General features: G+C 37.8%; 1 long non-coding RNA gene across 2 annotated transcripts in view; it reads right to left on the reverse strand.

Annotated features, from left to right (window-relative positions):
- LOC144181309 (uncharacterized) overlaps window positions 1–12,655 on the reverse strand; it is a 46,691-nt gene that overhangs the window by 30,380 nt on the left and 3,656 nt on the right. The window contains exon 1 of one of the 2 annotated variants that reach the window (XR_013324654.1): window positions 6,743–6,844. The exons of the other annotated variant lie outside the window; for it this stretch is intronic. This is a non-coding gene — a long non-coding RNA (uncharacterized LOC144181309). Of the gene's footprint in view, window positions 1–6,742; window positions 6,845–12,655 lie in introns of those variants that run through there. 2 annotated transcript variants of the gene reach the window in all.

Consider the following 12,655-nt stretch of genomic DNA (forward strand, 5'->3'; position numbering starts at 1 on the left):
ACATGTATCGTATCTTGTGCCGACCCGGCCCATCTGTCAAATTTTTAAAGTCAATGTGGCCCCCTGTGCCGAAAAGTTTACCCACCCCTGCTCTAAGTGGTATTTCTTATGCAATTTCTATGTAAAAAATGTCAATGTCAAAGAAACACTGCCTGTTTCATATTTGTCTGCAAATATTTGATTTGTATTCCAATAAAACAAGCACATATCTTGAGAGACAATATCAAATTCCATATTCTGCCAATCAAACATTGCATCCTTTTCTAACCTAATCCTTTCAAGACAATTGAAGACTGTGAAGAAAAACAACTGCCGTCAATTACAGTCAAGAAACAGGACCGACATCTGCATTAGTCCGCATTGTTCTCAATGTCCACCAGCTAAAGCTCGGCCAAGACGCATTGTATCCAACACAATCTTCTTCCCGAAAGCAGGCAAGCGAGGCTTAATCTTGTCAAACGCACAGCACAACAATCACAAGGCCTGATTTTTGATGCGGGAGATGGATTATAATCCAATAGAGTCTCCGCATCTGGCTATCATCCCGCAAAACCGAGAGTGGCAAGACCAAAAGAGGACAGACAAAAAAGAAATAAACAGCGCCACCCATTATTTTTTATTTGATTCGAAGGACAGTGATGAGACGACAGTATCGTGAAAAAGATGATTTTTTTCTTCGAAATATGCAAATGAGCCTGATGAAATTATTTAAATGTAGGTGTGCAAGAACACGGTATGCGGTCAGGAGTAGACTTTGGCGTGAGAATGTTTTTTTCGACAAAGAAAACGGAAAAAAGGCAGTTTTTTTCATGTTTTACAACCCCTCTATCTTTTTTTAAATGACATTTGAATATTTCTTAATACATTCCTTTTTACTTCACTTTTTACTTTATATTTTTTACTTTAATGATGAGTGATGAGTATGTTAATACTTTAGTCCTTCTTTTCTGTTTATGTTTCATATGTACTGTTAACGAATGCACTTTTTTATATGTATCATATCTTGTGCTGACCCGGGCCCATCTGTCAAATTTTCAAAGTCAATGTGGCCCCCGGGCCCAAAAGTTTGCCCACCCCTGACTTAGATATTAAACTCTCTGTTTTAGATATGAATTAAAATGAATAAAATTTTGAGAGCTGGCTCCAACAGTAAACTCTGTCACGATTTGACCGGCGACCAAAAGGGACCAAAATACCGGCGACCAAATGTCCGAGCACCGATTAAAACGGTTATGCTATTGCATAACGTAAATACAAATTAAGGGTTAAAAACTGAAGCTTGGTAGATTTTGAATGATGATGCAAAAATAAGCTGAAAGAAGTCCAACAAAACCAATCATAGGCAGTGTGCACTGATTCTCCCTTGAATGTACACACCTTTAAGCAAATGGCCGATGGAAGACATGTTTGTGAAATTGGGTTTTCAGCTTTGAGGGCCCGTCAAGTAAGTTATGGGTCATGTCGAGGAATTTGACTTTGCTGGAGGAAGGCTGAGGTTGGGGGGGTGAAATGTGAAATGCGAAATGCGCCGTTAAAGGTTCATTACTCTGCAGATGGCGGCTGAGCCCGAGTTGGGAAGAGGAGTTAATTTCTACCAAGTGACTGAAAAAAAAACACATTAGCTGAGACCTATCCATCTTCTCCATGCTGACACCTCCATTTGAATTGATTATTTTTTTTTAAAGATGAAGCGAGGCAATAGGCCCATGGCTGTGTGTGTGTGCGTTTTAATACCTCTCCTTATAGAAAAAGAAAATCTTTCATTTGGATACTTTCCATTTAAAAGAGGGGCCCTGCTCTCATGACAAATTAGGGAACGTTTTCAGGGCATTCATGGCGCACTACATCTATGAAGCCAATGCAAATGTTTGTGGTTTGGCTCCCAATGAGAAAGCCGTGATTTCAGGCTTTCCACGCCATCAATCCGTCCGAAGTGCATTCATAAAACACGGCTGGGTTAACGCAAGCCTTCACACTTCATCAAAAAAAAAAAAAAAAAAAAACAGCGCTGTGATATCTCCGAGGTACATTTATATGTATTTTAACTGGAAAAAAATGACGGCCACTCTTCATGGTGTGACTGAAATCCATTTATGGGAGATTTTTAAAGTTGAGATCTTGAGCATCACCTCATTCATCCAAAACCGTTACTGTAACAAATGAAGAAAGTGTTGCCGTCACGGCGCTCGGAGGGATTTGAATATGCCACTGTGAGAACATTAGGCATGGTCTCGCTTTCCCTTACTAACTTAATTAAATATGTGCTGTTTTCTCAAATGTCAACGTTGGTCATTAATGAGAAACAATAGGAAGGGGTCCAGCCCGCTTAATCAAATGTGCCCCGCGTGTTTCAAGCTCCCCAACGAGAGCCGCACCGATATGTCGCCCTGTTAGAAAACAATCCCCTCCACCCCCTGCATGCTGATTAGCGCCAATCAAAAGGGTGAATTAATAGCGCCATAAAGTAGCAGTGGCATTGGCGACGCTCAGCAAGCCGGCTCAAAAAACAAACAAACCAATCGTTCCTTTTGACGCACGCGGAAGTATAAAAAAAATGATGCCGTGGAAGCGGATTACTGGTACTCTGGGCGTTTGGTCGCCCGGATGTTTGGTCGCCCGGACGTTTGGTCGCCCGGACGTTTGGTCGCCCGGACGTTTGATCGCCCGGACGTTTGGTCGCCCGGACGTTTGGTCGCCCGGACGTTTGGTCGCCCGGACGTTTGGTCGACGGACGTTTGATTGCCAGACATTTGACAACATGACATAGAGTTTACTGTTGAAACCAGCTCTCAAAATTATATACATGAGAGAGTTTAATATCTAAGAGAGAAGTTTAATATCTAAGAGAGAAGTTTAATATCTAAGAGAGAAGTTTAATATCTAAGAGAAAAGTTTAATATCCAAGAGAGAGGTTTAATATCTAAGTACTGTTTAATATCCAAGTACTGTTTAATAGCTAAGTACTGCTTAATATCTAAGTACTGTTTAATATCTAAGTACTGTTTAAAATCTAAGTACTGTTTAATATCTAAGTACTGTTTTATATCTAAGTACTGTTTAATATCCAAGTACTGTTTAATATCTAAGTACTGTTTAATATCTAAGTATTGTTTAATATCTAAGTACTGTTTAATATCTAAGTACTATTTAATATCTAAGTACTTTTGAAATAAGCCCTCAAAATTATATTCATGAGAGAGAGTATAATATCTAAATATCTACTGTTTTTCTTGGCTAGAGGTGACCAATTTGTGAAAATCTAAACGCTCACTTTTTGCCATCACGACACAAACATGTTCAATTTTGTTTCTGCTGAGTCAGACACCAATAACATACAATACATTGATTAGAAGGGCCGTTGGATGTGCGTAACCTTTGGAAGACTCCGTGCCACTTAATTTCCAATACATATTAATGAGGCGCCGTGGAACGGACGCCCTTGGAATTTCAGGTGAAGGTTCGACGAGGGAATCCAGCGGCGAAAGTATACGGCCGTCATCTATCAGGCAAATGTGTGGAAGCTGCTGCCCTTCGCCTCTTTGCAGTTTGTGGAAGCAACTCTAAATGTCCGATCAATGAACTGAAAAGCCTTGATGATGTTTGCGAGCATTCTGGCGCGCGCCTAAGTGTCGAATTTGCTTGCAATAAAAACCCTGTTCGGAGGAAGAAAATGACCTGCCTGTTCATTAACAGGGAAAATGTGCTGCGCCTCAAGTAGCATGCCATTGGCTACATTTATATAGACCAAATGTCTTTAATCCGATGGGAGTTTAGATTAAAATTAAAGTTGGGATGCGCAGTTTTCTTGCAAACGAAAAATAACGATCTGATAAGCAAATGCATGACCATTGATCACTTCTACTTTAAATAAAGTTATTTAGCATATTTTCCCATTTTATTGAAGTCAATTATATCAACAATTTTAGGATCATTTCATACCTTCGTCAAAACAGAACCTTCAATGGCAGACAATGGGGGCCAAAAAATACCACATGGTATCTAGTTGGCATTAATGTGGCCTGCCAACCAAACCGAGGTGGACACCCCTGCTCCAGACCAATACCTTGATTAATATCTAAGTACTGCTCAATATCTAAGTATTGTTTAATATCTAAGTACTGTTGAATATTAAACTCTCTCATGAATATAATTTTGAGAGTTGTTTCCAACAATACTTAGATATTAAACAGTACTTAGATATTAAACAGTACTTAGATTTTAAACAGTACTTAGATATTAAACAGTACTTAGATATTAAACAGTACTTAGATATTAAACAGTACTTAGATATTAAAAAGTACTCAGATATTAAACAGTACTTAGATATTAAACAGTACTTATATATTAAACAGTACTTAGATATTAAACTCTCTCTCTCTTAGATATTAAACTGTCTCTCTCTTAGATATTAAACTGTCTCTCTCTTAGATATTAAACTGTCTCTCTCTTAGATATTAAAGTCTCTCTCTTAGATATTAAACTCTCTCTCTTAGATATTTAACTGTCTCTCTCTTAGATATTAAACTGTCTCTCTCTTAGATATTAAACTGTCTCTCTCTTAGATATTAAACTCTCTCTCTTAGATATTTAACTGTCTCTCTCTTAGATATTAAACTGTCTCTCTCTTAGATATTAAACTGTCTCTCTCTTAGATATTAAACTGTCTCTCTCTTAGATATTAATCTCTCTCTCTCATAGATATTAAACTCTCTCTCTTAGATATTAAACTTTCTCTCATGAATATAATATTGAGAGCTGGTTTCAACAGTAAACTCTCTGTCACCTTTTGACCGGCAACCAAAAGACCGGCGACCAAACGTCCGGTCACGGTTCCTCTCAACCTACTGTCTCGTGACTAACAAACCAAAGCGTCCCATTGACATAAAACTCAAAAGTACCATTAGTGTGAGGACATAAAAAAAGAAAGGGTACGAGAAAAGAAAACCGAAAGCTTGCTCGCGTGGATTACAGATGGCCCTAAATCAAAAATACGCCCGCCGACTGCCAAGGAATGAGGTTCGCCGTTCCTCCAATGGGGGGGCAGGGGTGGCGGCAATACGGCGAAAATGGCTTTGGAATGAGTTTTTAAAATATCTCTAAATAAATTGTGTTAGAAAAAACCCCAAACGACAGGCCTGTACGCCAGCTGGATGGAGGCCAAGTGAGAAGTTGCCCCCTGCCTCCATCTCTCATCTTCTCCGCCTCGACGGTAACTTGGCATCGTTTATTTCTCCGTGGCCCGTTCCCCGTCGTGCGCTCACACCAAACAAAGGGCTCTGATTTGGTCAGCAATTAGCAAGCCTTCCGATTAGCAAAAGAGTCAAGCAAGTATGTGTTTTGTAAAAAGCCCTCGTTGTGTCGTCATAACAACCGAAAGACTAATTATACGGATAATTAGTATCCGTGCAGACACCATTTTTTGCCAGACAATGCCGATTGTAACACCCATTCATATACCAATAGCATGTTTTTAGAAAATACATACAATTTTGATCCTAAATTACCGCATACTCAAATTAAAGTAATCATGTTTAATGTAATGGTAAGTAATCAAAGCTCTCATGGCTTTATCAGACGCTGATTTAATTCATTGCCAATGGCGGTACTCGGCATATAATCCATTACTGTATTTTCCGCTTTATAAGGCACAACTAAAAGAGAATTTATTCAGGAGTCAGCACGCCTTATATATGGAACAATATTGGTTAATCATTGTATAAGTTTCCCTTTTGCTCCATCTAATTTATGCATAACAACTCCCAACTACTACTATAGGTCTATTTAGTGGATGTGTCAAACCCCTACTACTACAATGTGTCTTGAAATGTGTCTTTGACATTTATTGACATTGTCTATCAAACAGGCAGTCTACATAGTGTGCAGACAGTGTCTATCTATACCAAACATGGACAAACTACGGCCCGCGGGCCACATATGGGCTTGTTATGCTTTTTAATCCGGCCCGCCGACGTTGTCAGAATATTTAATTTCATTTTTTTGTTTTGTTTTTTTGTCTTTGTTTTTGTTTCTGTTATTTTTTTTGTTTTGTCTGGGTTTTTACCCCAAGATGGCGCCATCATGCAGAAGCCAGTGCCAGATACTCTGTCCACTCTTGTTTTTCCTGTTTTACAGCCCTTCTATTTTTTTTTAAATTCCATTTTAATATTTCTTAATACATTCCATTTTACTTTACTTCATACTTTATACTTTTTACATTAATGATGAGTGATGAGTATGTTAATACTTGAGTGATTTTTTCCCTTTATGTTTCATATGCACTGTTAACGGATGCAGTTTTTTATATGTATCATATCTTGTGCTGACCCATCTGTCAAATTTTTAAAGTCAATGTGGCCCCCGGGCCCAAAAGTTTGCCCACCCCTGATCTATACCATCAAACATTTAGTCTACATAGTGTGCAGACAGTGTTTAAAGAGTGAATAACTATCATATCAACATCAAAACTCAAGTGGAATCTCTGAGCCCCCCCCCCCCCCCCCCCCCCATTTTGTCTTTCTAGGAGGTGATGATAATGATGGCGTCGGAGAATTCAAGCAGTTCACGAGGCACTTCATTCGCTTTCCTAATGTACCACATTTCAATGCAGTTTCCAGGGAAAAAAGGCCATTAAAGTTGATCACGAAAGCATGTCTGCCATCAAAGATGCCGCCTTTTTTCCCCTCTGTGGTACTTGCCTCAGAGGGATGCTCCCCTTCTCATTTAAATGACAAAAATGACTCACCCAATACGCATGCAAATAGACCCTCCCTCAAAAAAAGAAGATGAAGATCCGCCTGAGGTTTATTACACGTGTTTTGCCTTGTCTGGCCGCCCAAGACAAATCTTGCCATCACAAAAGGGCGGGATTTAGGACACAAGTCCTCACTCTTCATCCTTTTGACGGCCCAGCTGTCCAGATACTAAACAGCTCCGGCACATTTAATCCTGAGCCTCCTTCAGCAGATTAATTTAAAACTTGCAATAGCAAGGAGGCAGATGCCTTGGCACGGAAAGCAAAGTCGCATTAAAAAAAACAAACTATAGAAGAAACGCTTGCGACGACTTTGAATCCCTACGGCACCATTTGGCGTTACTAATAACGCGAAAGAATACGAAGATGAGATGAGAAGAGGCAGATGTGTCCAACGGGGCTGAACTAGTCGCTATGGTTTATTCAAGAGTCGTTGTTGGCGTGTCGCTGGGCTGTCGACAAAGGCATGACCAGAACATCGCAAAATGGCGACGACAAAAACGTGACCAGACTTTTGGTCGCCGGTCTTTTGGTCCCTTTTGATCGCCGGTCAAATGTTGACAGAGTTTACTGTTGAAACCAGCTCTCACATTCATGAGAGAGAGTTAAATATCTAAGAGAGAGTTAAATATCTAAATACTGTTTAATATCCAAGTACTGTTTAATATCTAAATACTGTTGAAACCAGCTCTCAAAATTATATTCATGAGTGAATTTTTTTTATCTAAGAGAGAAGTTTAATATCTAAGGGAGAAGTTAAATATCTAAGTATTGTTTAATATCTAAGTATGGTTTAATATCTAAGTATGGTTTAATATCTAATTACTGTTTAATATCTAATTACTGTTTAATATCTAAATACTGTTTAATATCTAAACTGTTGAAAGCAGCTCTCAAAATTGTATTCATGAGAGTAGTTTAATATCTAAGAGAGAAGTTTAATATCTAAGAGAAAAGTTTAATACCTAAGTACTGTTTAATAACTAAGTACTGTTTAATACCTAAGTACTGTTTAATACCTAAGTACTGTTTAATATCTAAGTACTGTTTAATATCTAACTACTGTATATTATCTAAATACTGTATATTATCTAAATACTGTTGAAACCAACTCTCAAAATTATATTCATGAGAGAGTTTAATATCTAAATATCTACTGTTTTCAACAGTACTAAGATATGAAACAATACTTAGATATTAAACTCTCTCTTTCTTAGATATTAAACTGTCTCTCATGAATATAATTTTGAGAACTGGTTTCAACAGTACACTCTCTGTCACCATTTGACCGGCGACCAATATTCCGAGCACCCAAAAAAGGCTCCAAAAGCAATGTCTGCCATCGAACATGATAGACAGACGCCCAATCCATTTAAACTGGGAATGACTGGAAGGGACCATTCGATCCAAGTAGATTGAGTGTTCGTCTTCGTCACTGGCTAAGGAATGATCGGAAAAAAATTACGGACGGTTTCTTATGTAATAGAATGTCTTATTTGCTGTAGGCTATGAAAAAATGGATGAAAACAATAAATCATGAAATAGTTCGCTTTGCGTGGTGAATCAATATGGGCTACTGTAATGAGTTGCACTTGATAGAGCCACTGAAGTAAATTACATTTTCCAAGGTATTCCAATTTATTGAAAGATACCTGGGGTATTAAGAATTGAACCAATTATTCAACGACTCTAGTTTCCAACTTCAAATCAATATTTAATCCTTGACTTCATCACTAATAAGTGCATTTTTCCAGAAAAGTACGTGACTTTAAAGTTAGACCGAGACACCCTGAATGGTTATACTATAACCAATTCTTTTAAATTGTTTGGGTTGATTCGCGAGCCATAACATTTAGATATTTTTAAAAAAAATTGATTAAAAGAAATAGCTCAAAATTCCTAAATATTTAGTTTTTGATTGATTTAAAACAGGGGTGGGCAAACTTTTCAGCCTAGGGGGGACACATTGACTTTAAAAATATGACAGACGAACTGGGTATGCACAAGATATGATACATGTAAAAAAGTGCATCCGTTAACAGTACATATGAAACAGAAACAGAAAAAAAGGACTCAAGTATTAACATACTCATCGCTCATCATTCAAGTAAAAAGTATCAAGTACAAAGTAAAGTAAAAAGTATAAAGTAGTAGAAATGTTAAAATGTCATTTAAAAAAGGATAGAGCGGCTGTCAAACACAAAAAACTAATAAGAGTGGACACAGCTACTGCCACTGGCTTCGGCGTGACGGCGCCATCTTGGGGTAAAAAAAAACAATAACAAAAAATTGGGACAACGTCAGCGGGCCGGATTAAAAAGCCTAACGTATTTAGCCCATATCTTATCTAAAACAATGAAAATCTGATTTTTTTTCTTTTAATCATTTGTTTTTCATTTTAAAAGCAAACAAGATATTTTGATGTTCAATAATAAAGTGGAAAAGAGAAAATATTTTTATACATACTTATTTTTACCTTTTCCAAAATGCTTTTTGAACTAAAAGCCTCCACTTTGACACCAGTGCGTTAGAATAACAAACCCCCAATGACTTGCCAACTGCGTCATTCTCGTTATGATGAAATCCCGAGGCGACCATCCATCTAACGCCACCCGAGGCCTTGTCATCACATGGTCCCCGCACTCGCTCTGGTCGGGACCGACTAATAAAACGCAACTTGACGACGGGCTGTGCCTAATCCGGCGTTCAAAGGCCGGTGTGACGAAGAAATGGCGATCGGCGGCAGGTGCATTCATTACGCAAACCCAATTAAAGCGTCAGAACCCTTCGGGCCTAATGATCCCGGCCATGCTGCCTTTTGTTATTCATCAGAAGCCCCCGTCCACTTCCGACGAGGCCTCATTAATGGCACGAGAGACCCCGGGCAGCCCGCCGCTACCTTCTCCGCAGATGGGTGGAGTCATTACTTGGCATTATGATGTCTACTTGGGTGTGACAAGATGATATATCTTGCGTTGGGCGGGTAATTGCCCGCCGTTCCCTTGCTCGACTCCGCCCGATTACTGCACTCCCACCTTGGAGATGTACAATTTACATATTTGCATAAGGCAGTCAAACAGACGATGATGTCGGCGGCAGCAAAGGATGTAAAAAAAAATAAGTTGGAATTAATTATTTAAGTATTTAAGTAGAAAAATTGGGTTTTAACAAAAAAATGCAGTTTTCTACACAAGTTCTCATTGGCCGCCATGACTGCAATAGACGGTGCTCGGACGTTTGGTCGCCGGTCTTTTGGTTGCTGGTCAAATGGTGGAGTTTACTGTTAAAAACAGCTCTCAAAATTCTATCCACGACAGAGTGTTTAATATCCAACTACGGTTGAAAACAGTAGATATTTAGATATTAAACTCTCTCTCATGAATATAATTTTGAGAGCTGGTTTCAACTGTACTTTGATATTAAACAGTACTTAGATATTAAACAGTACTTAGACATTAAACAGTACTTAGATATTACACAGTACTTAGATATCAAACAGTACTTAGATATCAAACCGTACTTAGATAACAAACTGTACTTAGATATTAGACAGTACTTAAATATTAAACAGTACTTAAATATTAAACAGTACTTAGATATTAAACTCTCTCGCTTAGATATCAAACGCCCTGTCACTCAAGGCCAGCTTTTCCAATTGAAAATTTGATGTATAGGAGTTATTAATGGCTAGAAACATAAAAAATAGCGGCTTGCAAAAAAGTATAGTACTAAACTAAATAAATTTACAATTACACCAGTGAAACAACATTTCCAGAACAAAGAAAAAATCTCAAAGAAGGAAATCCCATTTAAGAGAGCTGAATTTAAGACATTGCAATATCAGTATCAATATAAACTACAATACAGTGTATAAATTCTAAATTGGAACACACCAAAAGTTGAAAACAAATTAGGGACATATTAAGCGCCATTGAGATTTTTAATGATTCAATGTTGAGTTGGTTAGAGCATCAAATCAAGTTAAAAAAAGGGTGACGAACTCATCATTTTCAATGCCAAAAATTGGCATTGAAACACGGGTGTGCAGACTTTTGGACTTTTCCAACCGATGGACGCCTAATGCAATACTGTTCATTCAGCCTGTCTTTCTTTGCCTGTGTTATTAAGTAACACAGGGAATCAATAGTACACACAGAGTGCTACCACGTGCACTTTCCTGCACCTTCAAACTTCCCGAAGCCACATTCACCCGCACTCTCCCTCATGTGCACCCATCAGATAGATTCCGGATCACCCCGGCTTGCTGACCAGGCACTAAATTATTCAGTTGAAAATAAGTCCACATTAAAAATGCAATGACCCGGCAGAGTAGCTCACCGTGGAACAAAACTGCAACGCTTAACATGTACGAAACAGGATCAATTCGCAGGCATTTTTTTCTTTTTTTTCCCCTCAAATTTTGATCCATCAAGTCCAGAAGAAGAAAACTTCTAGGACTGCAGATACTGGAGTAAAGTTTACATGTCGGTACGTCCCTGTCAACCTTGGCAATTTTCCAACCCTTATTAATATTTGCAATCCCCCTTAATACAACGGCGCACATATTTACATAGTGTGCAAAGTGGAAGGGGTGCTTATTCAGTTAGTGCAGCTTTTATACGCACTACATTCAAAATTCTGTAGATGTCGGTGTATAATACTGACATCTTGACTGGGTGCATTGCTTGCTGGCATGTTATATTTAGTTAGTGAAAAGGCAGATGTGCGCATATCATGCTTAAAGCATGACAAAATCGTCACCAAATGGTGACAGATAGTTTACAGTTGAACCCAGCTCTCAACATTATATTCATGAGAGAGAGTTTAATATCTAAGAGAGACGTTTAATATCAAAGAGAGACGTTTAATATCAAAGAGAGAAGTAAAATATCTAAGAGAGAAGTTTAATATCTAAGAGAGAAGTTTAATATCTAAGAGAGAAGTTTAATATCTAAGAGGGAAGTTTAATATCTAAGAGAGAAGTTTAATATGCAAGTACTGTTTAATAATATGTAAGTACTGTTCAATATCTAAGTACTATTCAATATCTAAGTACTGTTTAATATCTAAGTACTCTTTAATATCTAAGTACTGTTTAGTATCTAAGTACTGTTTAGTATCTAAGTACTGTTTAGTATCTAAGTACTGTTTAGTATCTAAGTACTGTTTAGTATCTAAGTACTGTTTAGTATCTAAGTACTGTTTCATATCCAGGTACTGTTTAATATCTAAGTACGGTTTAATATCTAAGTACGGTATAATATCTAAGTACTGTTGAAACCAGCTGTCAAAATTATATTCATGAGAGAGTTTAATATTTAGGAGAGAACTTTAATATATAAGTATTGTTTAATATCTAAATACTGTTTAATATCTCAGTAGTGTTTAATATCTAAGTACTGTTTAATATCTAAGTACTGTTTAAAATCTAAGTACTGTTTATTATCAAAGCACTGTTGAAACCAGGTCTCAAAATTATATACATGAGAGAGAGTATAATATCTAAATATCTACTGTTTTCAATTTGACCGACGACCAAAAGGGACCAAAAGACCGGCGACCAAACGTCCGCGCATCGACAAAATTAGCAGCCAAGGAAGACATTTTTTTCTACTACCAGTAACTGAGACGATCTGGATTAGAGCCGAAATGGGGAAAACGATATCGGTTTTTCAAAAACGTTTTTTTTAAAAAAAATCCAGTAGAAAAGTTGTTATAGGGCATACAAAATTTGAAATGATCAAAAACGTAGAACATGCGTCAAAAACCTATAAATTGACAGGTATGTTACTATCATTTTGCTGACTCTGAAATTTTACCACACGATTTTGCTATTATAATCCAGCTCTAATGGCCTTAACCCTTGGCCGCAGACGGCGGAGGAATTCCTACTGGGCGTTCGGG

Source organism: Stigmatopora nigra, chromosome 23, assembly GCF_051989575.1.
Source record: "Stigmatopora nigra isolate UIUO_SnigA chromosome 23, RoL_Snig_1.1, whole genome shotgun sequence".
Classification (NCBI taxonomy): domain Eukaryota; kingdom Metazoa; phylum Chordata; class Actinopteri; order Syngnathiformes; family Syngnathidae; genus Stigmatopora; species Stigmatopora nigra.